The sequence below is a fragment of the Schistocerca piceifrons genome, chromosome 4 (assembly GCF_021461385.2).
Source record: "Schistocerca piceifrons isolate TAMUIC-IGC-003096 chromosome 4, iqSchPice1.1, whole genome shotgun sequence".
NCBI lineage: Eukaryota > Metazoa > Arthropoda > Insecta > Orthoptera > Acrididae > Schistocerca > Schistocerca piceifrons.
In genome coordinates, this window is record NC_060141.1 from 150,389,612 (window position 1) to 150,403,458 (window position 13,847).

General features: G+C 42.7%; 1 non-coding gene across 1 annotated transcript; it reads right to left on the reverse strand.

Annotated features, from left to right (window-relative positions):
* Positions 1 to 2,991: 2,991 nt before the first annotated feature.
* On the reverse strand, positions 2,992 to 3,064 carry Trnav-uac. Its single transcript has one exon. It is a non-coding gene; the product is annotated as a tRNA-Val (tRNA).
* Between the last annotated feature and the right edge of the window lie 10,783 nt (positions 3,065 to 13,847).

Consider the following 13,847-nt stretch of genomic DNA (forward strand, 5'->3'; position numbering starts at 1 on the left):
ATCGGGCAGGTAGGTTAGAAAATTTAAAAAGGGAAATGGGTAGGTTAAAGTTAGATATAGTGGGAATTAGTGAAGTTCGGTGGCAGGAGGAATAAGACTTCTGGTCAGGTGACTACAGGGTTATAAACACAAAGTCCAATAGGGGTAATGCAGGAGTAGGTATAATAATGAATAGGAAAATAGGAATGCGGGTAAGCTACTACAAACAGCATAGTGAACGCATTATTGTGGCCAAGATAGATACGAAGCCCACACCTACTACAGTAGTACAAGTTTATATGCCAACTAGCTCTGCAGATGACGAAGAAATTGAAGAAATGTATGATGAAATAAAAGAAATTATTCAGATAGTGAAGGGAGACGAAAATTTAATAGTCATGGGTGACTGGAATTCGAGTGTAGGAAAAGGGAGAGAAGGAAACGTAGTAGGTGAATATGGATTGGGGCTAAGAAATGAAAGAGGAAGCCGCCTGATAGAATTTTGCACAGAGCACAACTTAATCATAGCTAACACTTGGTTTAAGAATCATGATAGAAGGTTGTATACATGGAAGAACCCTGGAGATACTAAAAGGTATCAGATAGATTATATAATGGTAAGACAGAGATTTAGGAACCAGGTTTTAAACTGTAAGACGTTTCCAGGGGCAGATGTGGACTCTGACCACAATCTATTGGTTATGACCTGTAGATTAAAACTGAAGAAACTGCAAAAAGGTGGGAATTTAAGGAGATGGGACCTGGATAAACTGAAAGAACCAGAGGTTGTACAGAGTTTCAGGGAGAGCATAAGGGAACAATTGATAGGAATGGGGGAAAGAAATACAGTAGAAGAAGAATGGGTAGCTCTGAGGGATGAAGTAGTGAAGGCAGCAGACGATCAAGTAGGTAAAAAGAAGAGGGTTAGTAGAAATCCTTGGGTAACAGAAGAAATATTGAATTTAATTGATGAAAGGAGAAAATATAAAAATGCAGTAAATGAAGCAGGCAAAAAGGAATACAAACGTCTCAAAAATGAGATCGACAGGAAGTGCAAAATGGCTAAGCAGGGATGGCTAGAGGACAAATGTAAGGATGTAGTGGCTTATCTCACTAGGGGTAAGATAGATACTGCCTACAGGAAAATTAAAGAGACCTTTGGAGATAAGAGAACCACATGTATGAACATCAAGAGCTCAGATGGAAACCCAGTTCTAAGCAAAGAAGGGAAAGCAGAAAGGTGGAAGGAGTATATAGAGGGTCTATACAAGGGCGATGCACTTGAGAACAATATTATGGAAATGGAAGAGGATGTAGATGAAGATGAAATGGGAGATACGATACTGCGTGAAGAGTTTGACAGAGCACTGAAGGACCTGAGTCGAAACAAGGCCCCCGGAGTAGACAACATTCCATTGGAACTACTGACGGCCTTGGGAGAGCCAGTCCTGACAAACCTCTACCATCTGGTGAGCAAGATGTATGAAACAGGCGAAATACCCTCAGACTTCAAGAAGAATATAATAATTCCAATCCCAAAGAAAGCAGGTGTTGACAGATGTGAAAATTACCGAACAATCAGTTTAATAAGCCACAGCTGCAAAGTACTAACACGAATTCTTTAAAGACGAATGGAAAAACTAGTAGAAGCCGACCTCGGGGAAGATCAGTTTGGATTCCGTAGAAGTACGGGAACACGTAAGGCAATACTGACCTTACGACTTATCTTAGAAGAAAGATTAAGGAAAGGCAAACCTACGTTTCTAGCATTTGTAGACTTAGAGAAAGCTTTTGACAATGTTGACTGGCATACTCTCTTTCAAATTCTAAAGGTGGCAGGGGTAAAATACAGGGAGCGAAAGGCTATTTACAACTTGTACAGAAACCAGGTGGCAGTTATAAGAGTTGAGGGACATGAAAGGGAAGCAGTGGTTGGGAAGGGAGTAAGACAGGGTTGTAGCCTCTCCCCGATGTTATTCAATCTCTATATTGAGCAAGCAGTAAAGGAAACAAAAGAAAAATTTGGAGTAGGTATTAAAATCCATGGAGAAGAAATAAAAACTTTGAGGTTCGCCGATGACATTGTAATTCTGGCAGAGACAGCAAAGTACTTGGAAGAGCAGTTGAACGGAATGGATGGTGTCTTGAAGGGAGGATATAAGATGAACATCAACAAAAGCAAAACGAGGATAATGGAATGTAGTCGAGTTAAGTCGGGTGATGCTGGGGGTATTAGATTAGGAAATGAGACACTTAAAGTAGTAAACGAGTTTTGCTATTTGGGGAGCAAAATAACTAATGATGGACGAAGTAGAGAGGATATAAAATGTAGACTGGCAATGGCAAGGAAAGCGTTTCTGAAGAAGAGAAATTTGTTAACATCCAGTATTGATTTAAGTGTCAGGAAGTTATTTCTGAAAGTATTTGTATGGAGGGTAGCCATGTATGGAAGTGAAACATGGACGGTAAATAGTTTGGACAAGAAGAGAATACAAGCTTTTGAAATGTGGTGCTACAGAAGAATGCTGAAGATTAGATGGGTAGATCACATAACTAATGAGGAAGTATTGAATAGGATTGGGGAGAAGAGAAGTTTGTGGCACAACTTGACCAGAAGAAGGGATCGGTTGGTAGGACATGTTCTGAGGCATCAAGGGATCACCAATTTAGTATTGGAGGGCAGCGTGGAGGGTAAAAATCATAGGGGGAGACCAAGAGATGAATACACTAAGCAGATTCAGAAGGATGTAGGTTGCAGTAGGTACTGGGAGATGAAGAAGCTTGCACAGGATAGAGTAGCATGGAGAGCTGCATCAAACCAGTCTCAGGACTGAAGACCACAACAACAACAACATCCTTTCGTAGCGTGATGTACAACTTCAGGAATTTTGGGTGGAATTCCTTGTTGAATTGATGAAAATAAAATGATTGTGGATGGCCGTACTACTATAGTTTCGTTGCAGCCAAGTTTACTTAGCTGCTGCACGTAATTTAGTATACATTAAAATTTTATGGTTCCGCCCGGGATCGAACCGGGGACCTTCTGCGTGTAAAGCAGACGTGATAACCGCTACACCACGAAACCACAGTAGAACGACATGCTTTACTACATGTATACTAGAGCTCTAGACGGTTCGAATAAGTTATAGTTGTGTGATATTTTGTGTTGGATATTGAGTTTTGTCTATTACATGCGAAACGAATTGAAAATGTGTACTTGAAGACTGTTTCAGACAATAAAAGCAGCTTAAATGAAATGTATTAACATTCGTTGCTCATCAGTAATCATCACATTTCACATTATTTTACCATTTTAGTGCGTACGTGCGACTGGTGACGTTATCATTTTGTTCAAGGTCAAGGAAAATGACAGCAACAAAACGCGCAACGGATGGCCATCCACTAAATTTGTTCTGCTGTTCATTTCTCTCCTTTACCACATTTCCTCCCATAATTTCCACGTTTTGCGTCTTGAGTACGAATGTTGGGGAGCTAAATTATAGCCTGAGTATTAAGTAGGTGAGATGCAAAGAATAGCCGTAGCTAATGTCTTTGGCTTAGCTTCCAGACGTGCCCTGTAACCATACTTGTTCAGTGTTCCTTAAGCAGGTAATGCGCTGCCACATATTGTGTGACGCAGGTGAAGATCGTGTTTTTATCTGAGTATTATGAAGTACGTCGAAATAAAGGGATACAAAGAAACAGTTGCCTATTGGAGGACACATGGCCGCCGCCAGCAGTTCATTTCATTTACCTCCGTAACAACAGCAATTACGGCGCCGACTTTCTTATGTTCCTGCCTTTCAGCTGGTATTATTTTTATTCGTAAGGATGCTGTAAATAGTGTGGATCTTCGTGACTGTTCCTTTAACACTAGAATGGCGGGTTTTCTGACATTCCTAAAGTGGCGAAAAGGGTTAAGTTTAACCCTACATAAATTATTTTCATGTCTGACTTAAACAAGAAATTAATTTCATTGTACGTTAATCCCTATCTTTTTGCAAGTTATAAAATTATAATTTAGCGTGATAATTAATACATTACTTATTTTAACAAGAAAATTTCATTCCGATTTGTAGTTAGCCATGCTAAGAAGTCTGATTTGTTAACTACGTGCCAAACCTTCTAAACACATTTAGGATATACGGTTCATACCATATTCGCGTGTGTTTTACTCCAGTCATTGGAGTCTGCTAGGCGCGCTAAACACAGGTAATTTCTATTTTACGTGCACATTTTCCACACACGACTCTCTCTGGTCTTGTTGACTTTGTAGAGGCTGATTTGCCACTTCTTCTGATTCCTAGATGATTTTGTCCCCGTATCCTCTTCTTTTTTCTGTTCTTCTTCCTTCCCTTTTGTTCCCTTGAATTTATTCGCCAGCTGGAGTATGACTTCTTCCTTTCCATCTTCTTGTTCGTTACTGTTTTGCAGAGGACCCACGCATTTATTGCGCCACGTCCAAGATGTAGAAGAATCTCTTAGATGCTGCTGGTGTTATGGTTGGAGTTTCGTAGTTGTGCACCAAATGAAGATCTGCAAATCTCACTTACGTTTATGTGCTCTCTGAATGGGATAGAAAAAGGCAGATTAATGGACTCTAAAAGAAATTGGAATTTATAGCGCCTCCAAAGAACAACCACAATACATACTGAATGAACAAACAACCCTCAGTAATAAAAATAATAATTACGAGAAACGTTCCTATAATTATATGTCGAGAAACCAATACCTGCAGAGATGTAGCGCAATCTGTCCTCATCTATCACGTAGAAGTAGACGCTACAGGCTAAAACATCCTTCAGCACTTCTTCACAGTGAATCACGCACTCGTTCAGGTGCACATGACTCCATTCGAACTGCGTCACAGGTGTTGTTCACACGCTTCTGTAACGTCTGCTCCGTGGTACATAAACCACATCGTCGTCTTTCTGTAAGGTCAACAACCTCAATGTACAGAGCTATTCGTGCCATGAGTCAGTAGTTCTTTTGCTATTCGTTGTGACAATGTGCAAACGTACCGAACTTGTGACCCATGCATGCGACGCAATCCGAATGGAGCCAGGTGTTTTTGAAAGACTGCATGATTCACTGCGAAGAAGATCTGAAGGATGTTCTGGGACGCATGGTAGCCACACACAGCACTGCCTGTAGCGTCTACTTCCCTGTAGCGTCTACTTCTACGTGACAAGCAGATGACATGAGCCATTGGTTGCCAGACATATCATTATAGGAGATTTTCTTCTAGTTTTCACCCATACTATCTGCAATAGGAATACGTGTCACTCTTTTTAAACAGCTTGTATTGCTACCTCCTATGTGTATCTCGCGTAAAGTCCTTGGAAGTAAAATTGGAGAGATTGTAGCTGATCTGGACTCTTATCAACAATAATTCTTCCCGCGCACCCCCAGCGACTGAAGTAGGAAAGTGAGGAATAACAATTTTACGCAAAGTACCCTCCGCCACACGACATTTGGTGGCTTGCGGAGTACATTTAGATGTACAGGGTTAATCTCATAAACTTGCACAACAAGTATCGAGGAAATGGAAAGTGCTGTTCATATGCGATTTTCACAGAATGACTGGTAGTCAGGGGCTCGTATTATTAGGCAGTCAACAAACTTGGTAAGTGTACTTTTTGCGCAAACATACACTTTTTTAAACGAAACGAAGCCTATTGGCATTAACATACTAAAAGTAGACTAAATTAGAATGTCAGTGGTGTTCGTTGCAGGACTCTAGTGCGAGTCGTCTACGAGATGTATTTTGAAAAGTTTCCACACAGGCACTTGTACAACACCTGTGGTAGCCCATACTAAAGAATATCACAGTTGCATACGTTAGTTAAAAAAATTCTGACCGTAACGAGACAATCGATCAAATGTCTACTGGCGTCTAATCCGGGGAACGGGCCGGCCAAGGTGCAAGTCCTCTGCGTCCTATACAACAATTTGTAAACAATTTGTGAAGACGTCTTGTAGTACTTCGTGCACTTAGGGCTGGACAGCCATCATGTTGGTGCCACAGATTCCTCCTAGTCTGGAGAGGAACGTCTTCTAGCATCCGTGGAAGATGATCTGTCAGGAGGCTGTGATACTTGTGCGCGTTCACTGATCTGCCTATGAGAAACGGCGTATGAACTGATGGTTCACTATCCCACACCACACGTTTACATCCCGTGGACGCTGATGTTCCACGTGACGAAGCCAGTGGGGATTGTCAACAGATCAATAGCGCTTGTTTACCTGGCCATGATCGGTAAATGTCGCATCATCACTAAACAAGATACATGATACCTCTAGAACATCCTGTCTTATATGCCCATGTACAGAAGTTAACAAGGTTCTCATAATAGTCTCCATTAATCACTCAATGGAGTCAGATTGATACGGATGTAACCCTTGTCGATGGAGAATGTGTAGGATACTTGCCTGACTAATGCAACTTCTAGCCGGCCGCTGTAGCCGAGCGGTTCTAGGCGCTTCAGTCTGGAACCGCGCTCCTGCTACGGTCGCACGTTCGAATCCGGTCTCGGTTCAAATGGCCCTGAGCACTATTGGACTTAACATCTGAGGTCATCAGTCCCCTAGAACTTAGAACTACTTAAACCTAAGTAACCCAAGGACATCACACACATTTGGGGAGAAGGAGGGGGGCAGTGTATATCTAGAAATCGAAGTCAGTGATGTCTTCTGCTGGTTTTCTTCTTTGTTGTTGACTATGTATCTCACAGCACGTATCGGATGCAGATAGATTTGTATCAGTGAAGAAAATAGTGTGAAAGGCTTTTATATGACTTGATCACTTACATCTTGCTGCTTCACTTGCATCACTGGTGTAATGGCGCAGCAGTTGATTGACATTACACTATTGCACATTATATTTTGTCACTGATTGCCACTGGACAAATTGCTTCGATGTTATACACACAACACAAGATGGCAGACTGTAGCACGAGAGTCTTTATTGATTATCGAGGTTTTGTATCGATATTCTTGGTTCTAGTCAATTATTTACATTGACATTTCTTAAATCTATTGTGTTAGAACTGGCTTAAGACTGTTGAAGAATTTTGAGTTTTTGAATAAGGTTATTTCATTAAGAATGTTATCTCCATGCTTTATGTTATGTATGAAAAATTTCAATTTCTTCCATGATATCCATTCTTTTACTTTTTCCTATTTTGAGTAAAATGTCGAGGTTGTCTTCGATTTTCAAAGGGTGGCCTGTGTTTTTTATGTGAGTTGCTACTGCTGATTTGTTACACTTATCAAACCTGTAGCAGTCTAAATAGATATAGAGAACTGCACGACCGTTTACATCTGAGTGTGTGTGTGTGTGTGTGTGTGTGTGTGTGTGTGTTGGTCAAGAGTGTCTTCGTTGTCTAGCAGAGTCGGTAGTTTCAAATGGTGCAAATGGCTCTGAGCACTATGGGACTTAACTGCTGAGGTAATCAGTCCCCTAGAACTTAGAACTACTTAAACCTAACTAACCTAAGGACATCACACATATCCATGCCCGAGGCAGGATTCGAACCCGCGGCCGTAGCGGTCGCGCGGTTCCGGCCGGCTCGGAAGTTCCGACTTACAGTGTTGCAATAATGTCCTGGTGTATCCTCTGCAACCGGCCGATGTGGCCGAGCGGTTCTAGGCGCTTCAGTCTGGAGCCGCGCGACCGCTATGGTCGCAGTTTCGAATCCTGCCTCGGGCATGGATGTGTATGATGTCCTTAGGTTAGTTAGGTTTAAGTAGTTCTAAGTTCTAGGGGACTGATGACCTCAGATGTTGAGTCCCATAGTGCTCAGAGCCATTTAAACCAATCTCCTCTGTATCTTCGGACGCAACACAACATCGTTATATTTGCCTCAGAGCTGAGAGCGTCGCGGACAAACGTAGAAAAGTCGCGCTCAGTGCTAGGGAGCGCCGGCACACCTGTCACGGAGGTGAGCCCGCGCCGTCGTCTTCGTCGTGGTCGTCGCCGCTCGCGCTGAGCCGGAAGCGACGCAAGGCAGTGGGCGTCGGAAGCCCGGCACGGCCGCCGGACGTGCTCCGAGATAGCGCCTGCCGCATTCGGCTAGCACCGCGTGCGCTGTGCGATACCAGATAGGCCCCTCCTCCCCACTCTGCACCCGTAGCTGCCGCTATCTGGCGCCATAGCCGCGCGGGACAGCAGACATCGATCCTGCTGTTGGCTCTGGTGACGCCTGCGGACGTCGAGAAAGGTCGCGCTATGAGACGACTTGTAGCGAAATTTGAGTTGCCTCTGCCACCCTCCTGGAAACTCAACGGCTTCTCTTCAGCGGAATACGCCGGAAAAGTCTACATTCACACCTACGATTCCCTTGTTCAGCCTTTCGTGGTCGTCCTTATTAGCCGCAGGGAATTTGGGCACAGTTAGCAACTGCAACTGCTGTTGACGAATATGCCTTCCGGCGTACTATTCGGCTCCACACAACGCCTCCATGGAGAAGGAGGTGCCTTATGGTCGGAAGATGTTTCAAATGGCTCTAAGCACTATGGGACTTAACATCTGAGGTCATCAGTCCCCTAGACTTAGAACTACTTAAACCCAACTAACCTAAGGACATCCGACACATCCATGCCCGAGGCAGGATTCGAACCTGCGACCGTAGAAGCAGCGCGGTTCCGGACTGAAGCGCCTAGAACCGCTCGGCCACAAGGGCGGCGGTCGGAAGATGATATGTGTAGACTGAAACCGGTCATCACTAATAAATTATCTTCTGTATTGTGACCAAGGCTGACTGTTTGCATTATAATTGAATTTATATCGATGTATTAAAATATGTTATCAAAAATCATTAAATTATGACCACTTTGTTGTTCCCAATTTTATGTCGAGTATATTTGCTAATAGCACTGGTTGGATTTTAGTTGTAGCTTGTGCACGAGTTATTGATACTATTTTGCTGAATTTTAGGGCTAAAAATTCAGTTTCACTTGTGTTAGGCAGTGGTCTGTGCCAATACTTCCTCTTTAGCGTACTTGAACGTTTAAAAATCTCCTTGCGATATAGATACTATATTACGATATGATCAGTTCGGAATTTACCTATATTGTTGTTGGGTGATCGCCATGTTATTTGTTTTGAGGATTTGTTTCTTAAAATATGTTGATATAATTTTGAGGTTGAAATTTATTGATTATTTTTATTTTAGCTGTGCCAATATCGGGTACACGTCCATCTTTAGAGGCTGTATAATGTATCTGGTTTTTAGCACTTCCTTGTCTGTGACACGAAGGAAACTAAATTACCGTTGATGATAGGCTTGTAGTCCAATTTCTGGCAAGCCATAATCAAAATAAACTATAAAACAAGCAGGCTTCTTTATGTACACCACACCCTGTTAGCCAAAAAATTTCGAGATTGGATTAATAAAAAATAGAGAAAAGTTAAGATGGTGACTTAAATGCTTCAGGTGTTTTACATCAACTCCTCGCTCTCCCCCCCTCCCCCCCCCCCCCCCCCATTCCACCATTTGAGTGCCAACTCTCAGAGCGTTCACATAACTGTATGAAATTGTCAGAAAAGTCCTTCAGGATGTTGTTCAACACTCACGTCACATTACACTTCATCGTTATGTGATACATTTGTACTGATGTCGCCAAGTCTCGTCACCTGTGATGATTTTTTTTCTGGAAAAGTACTGTCCGCGATTTACATGTCAGTCAAGTCATGGAAGGCGTCCACGCGCCATTGTTTCCATTGTGTGGGACAAACTTAGCACACACTTTTTCCAGTCTTCAAAACATTCTGGGAAAGTCTTGAACACTTGATTTAGACAATATACTCCATTGCGATTTGTCACACAACAACGTTAACGCATTACGGCCCTACGCTCACTAGTTAACACTCCCTGCTCACAACTGAATGATTGAATGCACATCTGTTGTTCACAGTTGTCAGTTCAAACTGCCACGTAGTTACTGCGGTGACGTCGCTTATACGCCAGAATTAAAATCAGTCTTGTAACTTTCCTGGTGGATGGTGCACATAAAATGTCATTCATCAACTTAATTCTTCTCTTTTTTCCGCATTTCTCTATTTCTACTGCCACTCTACATTTTACATTCTCTCTACTTCGTCCATTGGCAGTTATTTTGCTACCTATATAGCCAAACTCATCAACTACCTTTATTGTCTCATTTCGTAATTTATTTCCGTCAGCATCTTCTTTCTCTTGTGCCTTTGTCCCGCAGTGGCGCTGGGTCGGCATGGTTATTAACAGATTGTGTTCGTTAACTTTAGGGGGTAGCCGGCTGCTCTTCCTATCGCCACTTCGTTACCACCCGGAACGGAAAATATCTACCCCAGGTGTCCGCCTGTGATGTTATTCATGTGAAAGAGTGCGAAAGTTTGAAAATGATTGCGACTCGTGTAACTGAGACGAGTTGGGTACCAGCCCGGTATTCACCTCGTAGAATGTGGGAAACTGCCTAAAAAGCACGGCCAGGCTGGCCGGCATACCGATCCTCGTCGTTAATTCGCCGACTGATTCGATCTGGGACCGGCGCACGCCTCCCCACTCCCTAGAACGCTTTTAACACGCACGGCTATCGTGGACGTATTAAGTCTCTCAGCATCGTCTGATTTAAACAGACTGTAAGACAATATCCATTGTATTAACTGAGCTTCCAAGGACTTTGCCATGTGCGACGGAATTACAACGTCATTGTCAAACACAGATTTTTTTTTATTTTCTCACTCTAAACTTTAATTTCTCCTCGATTTTTTTTTACTACTTGCTCTATACACAGAATGAATAACCTCATGAATACGCTACAGCTTTATTTCATTCCCTTCTCCACTATTACTTCCTTACAGGTCCTTTGACTGTTTTATTAGATTATTTAATTATTGTCGAAAGCCCAATACACGACAAAGAAATAGCGCACCCAAGAAACTAATCAGTCATTACCACCGTATGTTTATATAATCTTCCAAAAATCACTTACAGAAATTATAGAAGAAACTCTAATGATTTAGCGGGCACTGTCACTGGTTTCTGCTGTCGAGTTTGCTTTCCTGTGTTATGTGACAAACTGAATTTCGCAGCAACACAGATACTGTAGTATGTTTTATACACGTGTACTGAAATACGCACGTAGCCTCCCATTACCATCCCTTGCCCCTAAATGACTGACGACGTTACAGAAAGTGAACAATAGCGTTAAATTCTTGTTTCTATTGGGACAATACCACGCATAGGAAAGGAAGCGATGTATTTGTACCCCGTCTCTTGGAACAAGAAACTCCGTTCTTCATGTAGGCTGCTGCGAGGAACTGCTTCCTTCCATTGTGTGGGCTGTGTGTATTATCCGCGTGTACGCCAGTATATTTCACACCGTCGCATTAGCCAGTGGGGGCCCTAGTCCGTGTTCAGTACATCACCGCTGACAGCCGGCACTGTTTGTGCACGCGCTGGTGTGTGTGTGTGTGTGTGTGTGTGTGTGTGTGTGTGTGTGTGTGTGTGTGGTGTGTGTTTCAGAGAGAGTACCAGAGAGGGAAGGACAGAGACGCAAAGAGAAAAGAGAGAGAGAGCACTGTAATAAAAGTAAAAGGTATGTAAACGGGTTGTAGCAAACCTTTTAAGGTTAAAATTATGGAGAGCGTAGAATATCCTAAACGGAATCCGGTTTGGAGTTGTGACGTACGAAACCAGGGACAGGGGAAAGCAGAGGCACAACTTCGCAAACCAAACTGGCATTCTGCGCCTCTATAGACGAACGTATCGATTCAGTATCAGTCTGACGAATGTCAGAACTTGTAATGAATATTGGGTAATAGCAAGTGCTTCCAGAATCATTAGTCGTTAAATCTCAGGATTATTTTGCAGGTCGCTACTATTCTCCTTACTGATGAAAACTGTCAGCTTCCAGTAGCGTTGTAACTCCAGTTCACAAGGTCTTTCCTCGTGTCGCCAGACATGTTAAAATCTATTGCAGTATGAATATAAAAGGTATTACCATGTAACGGAAGATTACCTGACTAACAGTAAATTAAGATGTACAAATGTTATATCATGTTTTCTCTCTTAGTCAGGAACACTGAATGTAGTAGACGCCAACGGCCTTGCTGCAGTTCCCGTCAGATCGCGGAAAATATAGCGCTTTCGGGCTTGGCTAACACTTGAATGGGTGACAGTCGGGATTTGCCAAGCACCGTCGGCAAGCGGGTTTCATTCAGCCCTCGTGAGGCCAATTGAGAAGCTACTTGACTGAGAAGTAGCTGTTCAGGTCACAAAAACTAACAATGGCCGGGAGAGTGGTACGCTAACTAGATGCCCCTCCATATCCTCGTAAAGTGGCGCCTATATCCTGAGGGGTAACGATTTTCGTTAGTAATCGGTCCCAGGTTCGAACACCGCCACTGCTCCAATTTTTGTATAAAAATCATCAGATTGGTGGCCAGAGACTTCCGGCATAAGAAGTCACCTTCGTTCTGCCAATGGCTTTGCTAAAGAGGGCGGAGGTGCAGACAGAATTCAGGACACTCTCTTGCTCTTGGGGTGGGAAACTGCCTCTACAGGCGGAAGAATCAACAATCATCAACGATATGAGGATGCAGAACGCAATGGAACCACTGCGTTAAAAATACGTAATATACATCGCCAGCCCATATGGCCTGTAATTGAAAAACTGTCATGATGATCTCTCCACTGTCAAAAAATTCCCAACTTGTCCCCCATTTGGATCTCCGGGAATGGATTGCCAAGTAGAAGGTGACAAAAACTGAATAACCAACGAAAGGATAACTTCTTACGAGTCGGAGCGTGGAATGTCCGAAGTTTGAACGTGGTAGGAAGGTAGAAAATCTGAAAAAGGAAATGCTAAGGCCCAGTCTCGATATAGTGGCCGACAATGAAGTGAAATGGGAAGAAGACAAGGATTTCTGGTCAGATGAGTATAGGATGTTATGGGAGTACGACTCGTTATCAACAGGAAGGTAGGACACACAGTGCGCTATTGTGAATAGTTCAGTGATAGGGCTGTTCTCCTCAGAATTGACAGCAAACCAACACCAACAACGATAATTCGGGTGTACATGCCGACGTCGTAAGCTGAAGATGAAGAGACAGAAAAAATATAAGAGGATATTGAACAGGTAATTCAGTACGTAAAGGGAGATGAAAATCTAATAGTCACGGGGTATTGGAATGCGGTTGTAATAGAAGGAGTTGAAGAATGGGGTAGGGGAGAATAAGGGCTTGGCACTATAAATCAGAGAGGAAAAAAACTAATTGAATTATGCAATAATTTTCAGTTATTAATAGCGAATACTCTGTTCAAGAATCACAAGAGCAGGAGGTATAGAATCACACAAGAGGGGGGGCGGGGGGGGGGGGGGGAATGCCGGGAGATGCGGGAAGATTCTAGTTACATTACGTCATGGTCAGGCATGGATTCTGAAGTAAGGCACTCGATTGTAAGGCATACCTAGGAGCATATATAGACTCAGATCACAATTTAGTAGTAGTGAGAAGTAGGCTGAAGTTTAAGAGACTAGTCAGGAAGAAGCAATGAAGTGGAATACGGAAATAATAAAAAATGAAGAGATACCCTTGAACTCTGAGGCTATAGATACTGGGATAAAGAGTAGCTCAAGAAGCAGTTTGGTTGAAAGGACATGAACATCTCTAAAATGGACAATCGCAGAAAACGGAAAGAAAAACATCGGTACAAAGAAGATAACCGCGAAAAAACCATGTGTAACACAAGAAAGACTCTAGTTGATCAACAAAAGAAGGAAGTACAAAAATGTAGAGGGAAATTCAGGAATAAAGAAATACAAGTCACTGAAGTTCAAAGAAAAATGGTTCAAATGGCTCTGAGGACTATGGGACATAACT